This window comes from Ascaphus truei, unplaced genomic scaffold (genome assembly GCF_040206685.1).
Source record: "Ascaphus truei isolate aAscTru1 unplaced genomic scaffold, aAscTru1.hap1 HAP1_SCAFFOLD_580, whole genome shotgun sequence".
Classification (NCBI taxonomy): domain Eukaryota; kingdom Metazoa; phylum Chordata; class Amphibia; order Anura; family Ascaphidae; genus Ascaphus; species Ascaphus truei.
This window is the reverse complement of record NW_027456912.1, coordinates 52944-65332: the sequence shown is the minus strand read 5'-3', so window position 1 is coordinate 65332 and position 12389 is coordinate 52944. Positions and strand designations below refer to the sequence as shown.

The following is a 12389-nucleotide window of genomic DNA, read 5'->3' as shown; positions in this document are numbered from 1 at the left end:
ACAGGCAACTTCATTACCGCCAAGGCAGTGAAGGGGTTATATACCCGTGCCAGGCTAATTGCGGGTAGCGGGGTGGGTGAAGGTGGTATTTGGCCCTGGGTGGGTGTTTAGGCCTTGCGGGGGGTTGCGGGATGACTTAACCTCTTCTTTAACTTAGGGGTTAATACCGCTAAGGTAATGAAGGGGTTAATCCCTCCCGCTATCCCCCCTCCCGGTAGGCCTAAACACCCATCCTTGGGGCCAATACCCCGTTCACTCACCCCCGCTACCCACAATAAACAAAAATACACATAACAGCCCCACTGGCCACCTCCTAGGTCCCTAATAAACCATTACAATATTCATAAAACCATTATTTTTTTTACACACAGGATTAATACCGCAGTCCAGCAGGGGTCCCCGGTGGTCCAGATGGGTGTCCGCAGGTTCCACAGTTCATCCTGGGGGGTGCCCACCGGTGTCTGGGGGACTTCGGGTTGTCCCCGCTAGGCTCTGTGGGCCTCCAGGTGGTCCCCGCGGGTGTCCGTGGGCACCAATGGCGTCCACGCGGTTGTCTGGGAGCTTTCAGGTGGTTCCCACAGGTGTCTAGGGGCCCTCGGGTGGTTCCCACGGGTGTCTGGGGGGCCCTCGGGTGGCCCTGTGGGTGCCTGGGGCCCCCACAGCTGTGGGGCCACCAGTTCTTCCCCGCAGGTGTCCTTCGTGGGTCCTCAGGTGGTCCCTGTGGTTGTCCGTGGGTTGTCCTTGGGTTGTCCCCGTGGGTCCCCGCTGGCCTGCTGTACCAATCCTGTATTTAAAAAAACAAAAACATGGCCTACATTTACATGAATACAGCTCCCCCCACCCCACCAAACACATACAGCACAGTAATGGGCACAATAACTATTATCCAGGCACGTGCTCATCTCTCCATCTTTACTATACAGACTTGCACAGACGATAGTTGCGAGCTGTGACTCCCAGACAGGCAGAAAGCTGCAGTGATACCCAGGGGGAGGGGGAGAGACCTCTGATTGCTTCCTCCTCTCCTGCAGCATCTCCCCCAGTGTATCATCCCATACAGGAGTCACAGCATGGGGGGGGGGAGGGTCCCATCCTCTATGGCAGAGGAAGGATAGCAGTGCCTGTCCTACCCATCCTTGTCACATGGGATTAGGGCTATGTTATTCAGTGAGGGGTTGTATGTTTGTATTAGTAGGGACAGGCAAGGCCGGAGCCAGATGGGTTCTCCTGCCTCTGTCCCCCCTGTCTCCTGACCCTTCCTGTAGCCGGACATACAGAATATGGATAACAGAAGGGGAAATAAAACTAAGAGGAGCCGGCAGGAGAAGGCCGTGTCATATCTATTCTTATTACCGTATTTCCTCGATTCTAGGATGCACTTTTTTCCCCTATTTTCACAGGCTGAAATAGGTCTGCGTTTTAGAATCGATGTATTTAAAAAAAAATCCGCTAGGGGGCGCTGCTGCAGATGCCGGCCAGGATATTCACAGAGTGCATGAACATCACATGGCTGCGATCATCCCCCCCCCCCTCTCCCCCCCCTCCCCTCCCCCTCCCCTCCCCATGAGGTGCAGAGGGATGGGAGAGGTCTGTCAGGGCACATCAACATTGCCCAGAAGCCCCCCCGCCCTCCGAATCCCCGTGTGAAATGCAGGAGGTGCAGAGGTAGCTGTGTCTTTCTGGATGTGTTTGTGTGTCTCTCTCTCTGTGTCTCTGTATGTGTTTGTCACTGTGTGTGTGTGTGTGTGTGTTTGTCACTGTGTGTGTCTGTGTGTGTGTGTGTTTGTCTCTGTATGTGTCTGTGTGTGTGTGTGTTTGTCACTGTGTGTGTGTGTGTGTGTGTGTGTGTGTGTGTGTATCAGTGGGTCTGTGTGTGTGTGTGTCAGTGTGTGTGTGTGTGTCTGTATGTGTGTGTGTGTGTGTGTGTATCAGTGTGTGTGTGTGTGTGTGTGTGTGTGTGTGTATCAGTGGGTCTGTGTGTGTGTGTGTCAGTGTGTGTGTGTGTCAGTGTGTGTATCAGTGTGTGTGTGTATCAGTGTGTGTGTGTGTGTGTGTGTGTGTGTGTGTGTGTGTGTGTATCTCTGTGTGTTTGTGTATCTGTGTGTGTGTGTGTATCTGTGTGTGTGTGTATCTGTGTGTGTGTGTGTGTGTGTGTGTGTGTGTGTGTGTGTGTGTGTCAGTGTGTATCAGTGTGTGTGTATCAGTGTGTGTGTGTGTGTATCAGTGTGTGTGTGTGTGTGTGTGTGTTTCAGTGTGTGTGTGTGTTTCAGTGTGTGTGTGTGGTGTTTATCAGTGTGTGTGTGTGGGTGTGTGTGTGTGTGTGTGTGTGTGTGTGTGTGTGGGTGTGTGTGTGGGTGTGTCATGTGGATCAGTGTGTGTGAATCAGTGTGTGTCCCCTCCCCCCCATCCTCTCCCCCATCCCTCCAATCTCTCCCCCTTCCCTCCCATTCTCCCCCTTCCTTCCCAGTTCTCTCCCTCCCCCTTCCCCTCCCATTCTCCCCCCCCTTCCCTCCCCCCCTTCCCTCCCATTCTCTCCCCCCCCTTTCCCTCCCATTCTCTCCCCCCCCTTCCCTCCCATTCTCACCCCCCCCTTCCCCTCCCATTCTCTCCCCCCCCCTTCCCTCCCATTCTCACCCCCCTTCCCTCCCATTCTCCCCCCCCCCTTCCCTCCCATTCTCTCCCCCCCCTTCCTCCCATTCTCTCCCCCCCCCCTTCCTCCCATTCTCTCCCTCCCATTCTCTCCCCCCCCTTCCTCCCCCCCCTTCCCTCCCATTCTCTCCCCCCCCTTCCCTCCATTCTCTCCCCCCCCTTCCCTCCCCCCCTTCCCTCCCATTCTCTCCCCCTTCCCTCCCATTCTCTCCCCCCCTTCCCTCCCATTCTCTCCCCCCTTCCCTCCCATTCTCTCCCTCCCATTCTCTCCCCCTTCCTTCACATTATCTCTCCCCCTTCCCTCACATTCTCTCTCCCCCTTCCCTCACATTCTCTCCCCCTTCCCTCGCATTCTCTCCCCCCCCCTTTCCCTCACATTCCCCCCCCCCTTCCCTCACATTCTCTCCCCCCCCTTCCCTCACATTCTCTCCCCCCCCTTCCCTCACATTCTCTCCCCCCCCTTCCCTCACATTCTCTCCCCCCCTTCCTTCACATTCTCTCCCCCCCCCTTTCCTTCACATTCTCTCCCCCCCCTTTCCCTCACATTCTCTCCCCCCCCCTTTCCTCCTCACCCCCCCTTCCCTCACATACTCTCCCCCCCCTTTCCCTCACATTCTCTCCCCCCCCTTCCCTCACATTCTCTCCCCCCCCTTCCCTCACATTCTCTCCCCCCCCTTCCCACACATTCTCTCCCCCCCCTTCCCTCACATTCTCTCCCCCCCCTTCCCTCACATTCTCTCCCCCCCCCTTCCCTCACATTCTCTCCCCCCCCTTCCCTCACATTCTCTCCCCCCCCCTTCCCTCACATTTTCTCTCCCCCCCTTCCCTCACATTCTCTCCCCCCCCTTCCCTCACATTCTCTCCCCCCCATTCCCTCACATTCTCTCCCCCCCCCTTCCCTCACATTCTCTCCCCCCCCCTTCCCTCACATTCTCTCCCCCCCCTTCCCTCACATTCTCTCCCCCCCCTTCCCTCACATTCTCTCCCCCCCCCTTCCCTCACATTCTCTCCCCCCCTTCCCTCACATTCTCTCCCCCCCCTTCCCTCACATTCTCTCCCCCCCTTCCCTCACATTCTCTCCCCCCTTCCCTCACATTCCCTCCCCTCACATTCCCTCCCCCCCTTCCCTCACATTCCCTCCCCCCTCTTACATCACATTCCACCCCCCCCCTTCCCTCACATTCCATCCCCCCCTTCCCTCACATTCCATCCCCCCCCTTCCCTCACATTCTCTCCCCCCCTTCCCTCACATTCCATCCCCCCTTCCCTCCCCCCCTTCCCTCACATTCCATCCCCCCCCTTCCCTCACATTCCATCCCCCCCTTCCCTCACATTCCATCCCCCCCTTCCCTCACATTCTCTCCCCCCCTTCCATCACATTCCATCCCCCCTTCCCTCCCCCCCTTCCATCACATTCCACCCCCCCCTTCCCTCACATTCCCTCCCCCCCTTCCCTCACATTCCACCCCCCCCTTCCCTCACATTCCACCCCCCCCTTCCCTCATATTCCACCCCCCCCTTCCATCACATTCCCTCCCCCCCTTCCCTCACATTCCATCCCCCCCTTCCCTCACATTCCACCCCCCCCTTCCCTCACATTCCCTCCCCCCCCTTCCCTCACATTCCCTCCCCCCCCTTCCCTCACATTCCCTCCCCCCCTTCCCTCCAGTTTCTCTCCCCCCATTCTGCCTGTCGCTCCCCATTCTGTGTCTGCCTCTCTCTCCCCATTGGTTATTGAAGTGTCATGTGACCCTGCTAGTTAAAAAATAAACACAAAAATTCTGCACATTTAATATAGTGGGATTTTTTTTCCCAATTTTTTTTTTATTAAATCAAGGGTGCGTCTTACAATCGAGGAAATAGGGTAAATAGTTGTATGGGGTTGTATGTTTGTATTAGTAGGGACAGGCAAAGCCGGAGCCAGATGGGTTCTCCTGCCTCTGTCCCCCCTGTCTCCTGACCCTTCCTGTAGCCGGACATACAGAATATGGATAACAGAAGGGGAAATAAAACTAAGAGGAGCCGGCAGGAGAAGGCCGTGTCATATCTATTCTTATTAAATAGTATTCTTCCCGAGCTGCACTCAGACCTCTCTCCCACACAGCCACGGGACAGCCCACTAAACAGACACAGCCCCGCCCCCTGTGATGTCAGCAGGACCTCCTCTCTGTCTAGGCCTGCACAGGGCCAGGGGCCTGCCTCTATCACAGAGGCGGGGCTTGGTGAGGGGGGAAACCCCATGGTCACTACTGGCGCCTGCCCTTACCAGGGCTTACCCCAGTAGTAGAAGGATAAGTCGCCCGTTCTGCTTACAGGGGGCGACATACAAATAACAGATCATGGGAATAAGCGCTTCAGACAGAAAGTTACATTGCGGAAGCGTCCCTGCTCCGAGGAGCTTACACTCTAATTGTTAGGAAGAAGGTACAGAGACAGTAGGAGGGCGCTGTGGTAAGTGCGCCTGCAGGGGGCCGCCGAGCTTCATGTATCGTGTGTATAGTATTAGCCACGGCGCGGCTACTCATAGGCTTCTCTCAGCCGGTGTGCCTTAAGGTGGCTCTTAAAGGTCATCCCAGAGTGTGGGGCAGCCAGTGAGAAAGGGTTAAGGCGGGAGAGGGCTTTACATACAAAGGGGGTACAACGCACGGGTCGGGAGGGAGCATAGGAAGAAATTAGGGCTGGGATGTGAGGAGGGGCAGAGGGGGGTAAAGCTGTAAAAGTGAGGAGGAGGAGGAGGATTGGGTGTGAGGTGCGGGGTGTGACAGGAGCCAGGAGAGGGGTTTCAGGAGGGGAGACGCTGAGACAGATTTAGGAAAGAGTGCAGGGGCGCGGTTTGGGGCCTGACAGGGATAGTCGGGTTTGTCTGAAGCTCCCTAAGATATACATTTGACTGAGTAATACTAGCCCAAATTCGGACAAAATAATAAATAATTATTTGCTCGGGCCTCCTCCCACCGGGTGATCGCAGGACAATATATATATATATATATATCACACAACAGCATATATATTACAACCAATAACTTTACTTGTGGGCATAGAAGGAACTTGCATATAATAACAGGTGTCCCTCTCTAGAGGCGACACTACTACGGCGTCTCGCAGGACGCAACCTCCTCCCACCGGGTGATCCCGCCCCGTGATACCCAGTGACCCCACACAGTGTGTCCCTTTAAATGATATGGGTGTGTGTGTGACTGCGCAGCCACTAGTCCCGCGTGAGGACTCTGTTGGTGCACTTGTTGTTACTGGTTACCTGCCGAGCGCTCCCGTGCTCGGGCCTGCAATGGCTTCACAAAGGATCAGACGAGCTCCCACACGACATCCAGGATCCACCCGCGTGGTGATCCGTCAGGGGCGATCCCACCCTGAAGATAGTCCAGCTCTCTTTAATGGCGGAGACTTGAGCCCAAGTCTCTCCGCAGGAAACGCAGCGTCCGCTGTGTCCCTATCAAACAGCTAATGGGGCAGGGTCCCTAACCTAGGGCCTGTCCCTATAGCACTCAGCTACTGGTGACTCAGGGCTATCTGGGGCCTGGGGGGCTGCTGGCCTAGTGCAGGGAGTCACTGACTCCCGCACCCGACCTCCTTCCCTTAGCTGCTCCGGTCACCAACTGTCACCAACTGCCAGCCCGCGAAATGTATCCATCTCCCTGCAGGGACATGCTGCCGCCCTATTGGCTCCCTTGGGACATGTGACTCTGTCCCTGTGCACCCTGGGGGCTGACTGCCCTGTGAGTACCCGAAGGGGCTCTGAGCCCTGACAGGGGACCTGGCTACACTTGCGATCGCGGGCTATTCCTTTGCTGTGCAGTGGCTGTGTGTGTATCGGTGGCTGTGTGTGTATCGGTGGCTGTGTGTGTATCGGTGGCTGTGTGTGTGTGTATCGGTGGCTGTGTGTGTGTGTATCGGTGGCTGTGTGTGTGTGTATCGGTGGCTGTGTGTGTGTGTATCGGTGGCTGTGTGTGTGTGTATCGGTGGCTGTGTGTGTGTGTATCGGTGGCTGTGTGTGTATCGGTGGCTGTGTGTGTATCGGTGGCTGTGTGTGTGTATCGGTGGCTGTGTGTGTGTGTATCGGTGGCTGTGTGTGTGTGTATCGGTGGCTGTGTGTGTGTGTATCGGTGGCTGTGTGTGTATCGGTGGCTGTGTGTGTGTATCGGTGGCTGTGTGTGTATCGGTGGCTGTGTGTGTGTGTATCGGTGGCTGTGTGGGTATCGGTGGCTGTGTGGGTATCACCCCTGGCGCTCCCTTTGCCCCCTTGGTGCTCCCTTTGCCCCCTTGGCGCTCGCCTTGCCCCCCTGGTGCTCCCTTTGCCCCTCCCTGGTGCTCCTGGCGCTCCCTTTGCCCCCCCTGGTGCTCCCTTTGCCCCACCTGGCACTCCATTTGTCCCCCCCCCCTGGCTCTCCACTTGCCCCCCTGTCTCTCCCTTTGCCCCCCTGGTGTTCCCTTTGCCCTCCTTGCCCCCCTGACGCTCCCTTTGCCCCCCTGGCTCTCCCTTTGCCCTCCTTGCCCCCCTGGCTCTCCCTTTGCCCCCCTGGTGTTCCCTTTGCCCTCCTTGCCCCCCTGACTCTCCCTTTGCCCCCCTGGCTCTCCCTTTGCCCTCCTTGCCCCCCTGGCTCTCCCTTTGCCCCCCTGGTGTTCCCGTTGCCCTCCTTGCCCCCCTGACGCTCCCTTTGCCCCCCTGACTCTCCCTTTGCCCTCCTTGCCCCCCTGGTGCTCCCTTTGCCCCACCTGGCGCTCCCTTTGCCCCCCCTAGTGCTTCCTTTGCCCCCCACCCCCCTGCACTCCCTTTGCCCCCGGTCCCCTTGGTGCGGGAGATAGGTGCATGGGGAGGTGGGGAGCCGCCTGCTCGGATCGTCGGCCTTTCCTCTGTCTCCCGCCCCCCTCCAGTCACTCACATCCGTCGCAACAAAGAAGAAAAAAGTTAGAAGTTATGATTGGGTTTCTCAATTTCCCTACTTTTAGATTTTTGTGGGGCAGCTACATTCCTCCCTGAGTCACTGGGGTTTTTATATGATTGTTCAAGAGAAGTTTAAAGGAACGCTTTACTGAACATAGGAGAAACATCTTAAGAGGCTTCCTTGGACATGGGGTTTCACGTCATTTTTTAACAGCCCACAATAAAGATATAGGAGGATAATCCATTGTCGGTATTGAACACATTAGCCATACAACTATGAGGGGTGACAGGCTTTTAAAACTTAGAAAACAGGAGACCTACTGGATTTTCAAATTACAAACAATGAGTCCAGTGGGTCTGAATGAAGAACTGGATCTTTTAGCTTTTCAGTAATTGTTATCTGTCTCATAAACCATTTATCTATTGAGATTTAAATGATCTCTATTCTTTATCTGATTTTAAATGTTTTAAATTCTATTTATGAGTGTTTAATATATTATCTATTTCATGTATTGATTTTTTTGTAATCAAGTCAGTCAGTTATTCAATTATATATATCTGTGGGTTATATAAGGTGTTTTAACTGTATAGCTAAATTATTATAATACATATTGATGAATCCATTTGTTTAATAATGACAAACACCGATAAATTCATAAAAGAATGTATTTTTAATTCATATTTTATTACATTTTTAAAAATTTTAAAATATTTTTAATTTATCCTATATTGTAATTAATCTTTTTTATATCATGTTTTTTGTTTAAGTATTGTTTTTTTCTTTGTTTGTGACATGAACCAGTCATTTGTATCAATAGCACCAGTCCATTAAGAAAATAGGTTTAATGAACCAATATGGAAGTTCATTATCACACTAATTGAGCCATTGCAATTAACTTGGCTATAAATTAATATGGCACTGGTGCATTGATATCCCTGACGAAGCCTTTTGGTGAAACGCGTAGGAGGAGGAGCAATAGGGTGTTGCTTCCATACAGTGCAGTGGAGTAGAGCTGTTAACACCACACGCTGGGCTCCAGCTGATCAAAACCTGTTTGCCTGGTGATCGGCAACTAGCAGGAGGAGGAGAGCTGATAGACGAAGCCCAGAGACTACCGGGAAGGGTCTGTGCGTCACAGCCGGAAGTGACATCAGACCCGGACACCCGGAGGGCTGTCTGCTATCGTGCGCACCAGCGCATCTGAGCAGCTTGCTACGGAGCAGATTTCGGGACCAAAGAACACTACTGGACACCAACGGACCAAAGTGGATCAAGGGTGAGCATTTTGAGCATTGTCTCAACCCTGGGGTACCCCCTATTTTACCTAAACCTGCCCGGGCAGTGCACAGATTGCAGGACTGAGACTTACTATCGGGCTACTCCCGTTTTTAACCCCTTGGAGACCCATCAAGTGCAATTGCACAAACAGCTTCATCTGCACAGTTTTTACTATTATTATCAATGTATTACTTCTCATGTTGTTGTTGTCCTAGAGGTTTATCCCTGGGACAAGATATATTAATAAAGATATAGAGTTTGACCACAACCCCGTACTGACTGCGCTTCTAACTTTTTTCTTCTTTGTTGCCACGTATATATCAGGGACTGGGGGTTCCCTGTTTTAAAGAAGCTGCACCATTCATTGGGTTGTGTTTGTCTCACTCATATATATATTCTTTTCAGCAATACCCTATACGCACCGGACTGGTTCATGTCACATGTTTTTTGTTTTTTGTTTTTATATATATTTTATTGTCAATCTTGCTTATTGCCCATATTCGTAGTAACATCCCATTTGGCGCATTATTATTTTTTGTTTTTTCTTGTACACTCACATCCGTCGCTGACTCTGACCGTACTCCACTTTGTGTGTGTATTGGGGAGAGTATGTTTTTGTATTGGGGGGAGTGTGTGTGTGTGTATCGGTGGCTCTGTGTGTGTATCAGTGGCTGTGTGTGTATGTATCGGTGGCTGTATGTGTGTGTATCGGTGGCTGTGTGTGTGTATCAGTGGCTGTGTGTGTATGTATCGGTGGCTGTATGTGTGTGTATCAGTGGCTGTGTGTGTATCAGTGGCTGTGTGTGTGTGTGTATCGGTGGCTGTGTGTGTATCGGTGGCTGTGTGTGTGTATCGGTGGCTGTGTGGGTAACGGTGGCTGTGTGGGTATCGGTGGCTGTGTGGGTATCGGTGGCTGTGTATGTGTATCGGTGGCTGTGTGTGTGTGTCAGTGGCTGTGTGTGTGTGTCAGTGACTGTGTGTGTATCAGTGGCTGTGTGTGTGTGTATCAGTGTCTGTGTGTGTGTGTATCAGTGTCTGTGTGTGTGTGTATCAGTGGCTGTGTGTGTATCAGTGGCTGTGTGTGTGTGTATCAGTGGCTGATACACACACAGGCACACACAGCCACTGATACACACACACACAGCCACAATACACACACACACACACACACACACACACACACAGCCACTGATATGATACACACAGCAACTGATACACACACAGCCACACAGCCACTGATATGATACACACAGCAACTGATACACACAATGCCACACAGCCACTCTCTCCCCCACACTCTCTCTCCCCCATTCGATCTCTTTCTCTCCCCCCCACTCTCTCTCCTCCCACTCACTCTCTCTCCCCCACTCTATCTCTCTCTCTCTCCCATACTCTCTCTTTCCCCCACTCTCTCTCTCTCTTTCTCTCCCCCACTCTCTCTCTCTCCCCCCCTCTCTCTCTCCCCCCTTCTCTCCCCCCTCTCTCCCTCCCCCCACTCTCTCTCCCCCTCTTTCCCCCCTCTCCCCCCTGTCTCTCTCTCCCCCTCTCTCTCTCCCCCCACCTCTCTCTCTCCCCTCTCTCTCCCCCCACCTCTCTCTTCCCCCACCTCTCTCTTCCCCCACCTCTCTCTCTCCCCCTCCCTCTCTCTCCCCCCCCTCTCTCTCTTCCCCCCTGTCTCTTCCCCTTCCCTCTCCCCTCTCTCTCTCTCACCCCGTCTCTCCCCCTCTCTCTCCCCCCACCTCTCTCTCTCCCCTCTCTCTCTCCCCTCTCTCTCCCCTCTCTCTCTCCCCCCACCTCTCTCTCTCCCCCACCTCTCTCTCTCCCCCACCTCTCTCCCCTCTCTCCCTCCCCCCACTCTCTCTCTCTCCCCCTCTTTCCCCCCCTCTCTCCACCCCCTCTCTCTCCCCCCCTCTCTCTCCACCCTCTCCTTCCTGTCTCTCTCCCCGTCTCTCTCTCCCCTCTCTCTCTCCCCCCGTCTCTCCCCCCGTCTCTCCCCTCTCTCTCTCCCCCACCTCTCTCTCCCCTCTCTCTCTCCCCTCTCTCTCTCCCCTCTCTCTCTCCCCTCTCTCTCTCCCCCCACCTCTCTCTCCCCCACCTCTCTCTCCCCCACCTCTCTCTCTCCCCCACCTCTCTCTCTCCCCCACCTCTCTCTCTCTCCCCCACCTCTCTCTCTCTCCCCCACCTCTCTCTCTCTCCCCCACCTCTCTCTCTCCCCCACCTCTCTCTCTCCCCCACCTCTCTCTCTCCCCCACCTCTCTCTCTCCCCCACCTCTCTCTCTCCCCCACCTCTCTCTCTCCCCCACCTCTCTCTCTCCCCCACCTCTCTCTCTCCCCCACCTCTCTCTCTCCCCCACCTCTCTCTCTCCCCCACCTCTCTCTCTCCCCCACCTCTCTCTCTCCCCCACCTCTCTCTCCCCCCTCCCTCCCTCTCTCCCCCCCTCCCTCTCTCTCCCCCCCTCTCTCTCTCTTCCCCCCTCTGTCTCTTCCCCTTCCCTCTCCCCTCTCTCTCCCCCCTCTCTCTCTCTCCCCACCTGTCCCCCCCTCTCTCTCTTCCCCCCTCTGTCTCTTCCCCTTCCCTCTCCCCTCTCTCTCTCTCCCCCCCCTCTCTCTCTCCCCCCTCTCTCTCTCTCCCCATCTCTCTCTCTCTCTCTCCCCCCTCTCTCTCTCACCCCCTCTCTCTCCCTGTCACCCTCACCCACTCTCTCTCTGTTTTATCTTATCTTAACTGTCATATACATACACCGAAATAACCTACACTGCTTTCTTCCAGATCTGACTCTCAAGTTTCACACGGGAGACATCGGAAGACAGGTAGAGAACACCTCCCCTCCAGTATAGTACATTGAGGGACTGCGGATCAGGTAAGATCCCTGGCCGGATTGAAAAATAAGGGCCTGTGTCAGAGTTTTAGCAGTTGAGCAACAGAGGAAAGGGCGTATCTTTGTAATATTGTGGAGGAAAAAGCGACAGGTTTTAGATACGTTTTGAATGTGAGAGGAGAATGTGAGAGAGGAGTCGAGTGTGACCCCTAGGCAGCGTGCTTGCGCTACTGGATGTATGAGGCCTGGGACATAGTAAGCACTTTTGTGCTGCTGTTCGCTGTTGCTTGCTGCCGCTCGCTCTACCAGGAGCTTTTTGCTGTCCTGGCAGAGGAGATAGCAAGCGCGCTTGGGAGGCGGGTTGTGGGCGTGTCGGCAGGCAGGGCTAATCTGTCACCGACGTCAATGTCATGCCGCCGACGTCAACGTCACTCCGCCGACGTCAACCTCCCCCATTGAACACTGAGCAGTGGCGGGGATTGGAGAGGTATGGATATAGGGCAGGCCTGCACATCACACGGCCCACGGCGGCGGCTGCTTTCCTCCTCCTGAGCCCCCTCTCCCTGCCCCCGCGAGCCGAGCCCGCTCTATCTGCCCCCGCGAGCCGAGCCCGCTCTCCCTCTTCCCCCCGCGAGCCGAGCCCGCTCTCCCTCCCCCCGCGAGCCAAGCCCGCTCTCCCCTTCCTCCCCGGGGGAGCCGAGCCCGCTCTCAAGTGCGGCACTTTTCCGGTGCCCACTGCTTG

At 54.7% G+C, this 12389-nt stretch overlaps 1 long non-coding RNA gene across 1 annotated transcript; it reads right to left on the bottom strand.

Moving 5' to 3' along the window:
• Positions 1 to 344: 344 nt before the first annotated feature.
• LOC142485387 (uncharacterized) lies at positions 345 to 6524 on the bottom strand. The gene is made up of 2 exons (XR_012798439.1): positions 5906 to 6524; positions 345 to 784 (listed from the first exon to the last, which is right to left on the bottom strand). It is a non-coding gene; the product is annotated as an uncharacterized LOC142485387 (long non-coding RNA).
• Between the last annotated feature and the right edge of the window lie 5865 nt (positions 6525 to 12389).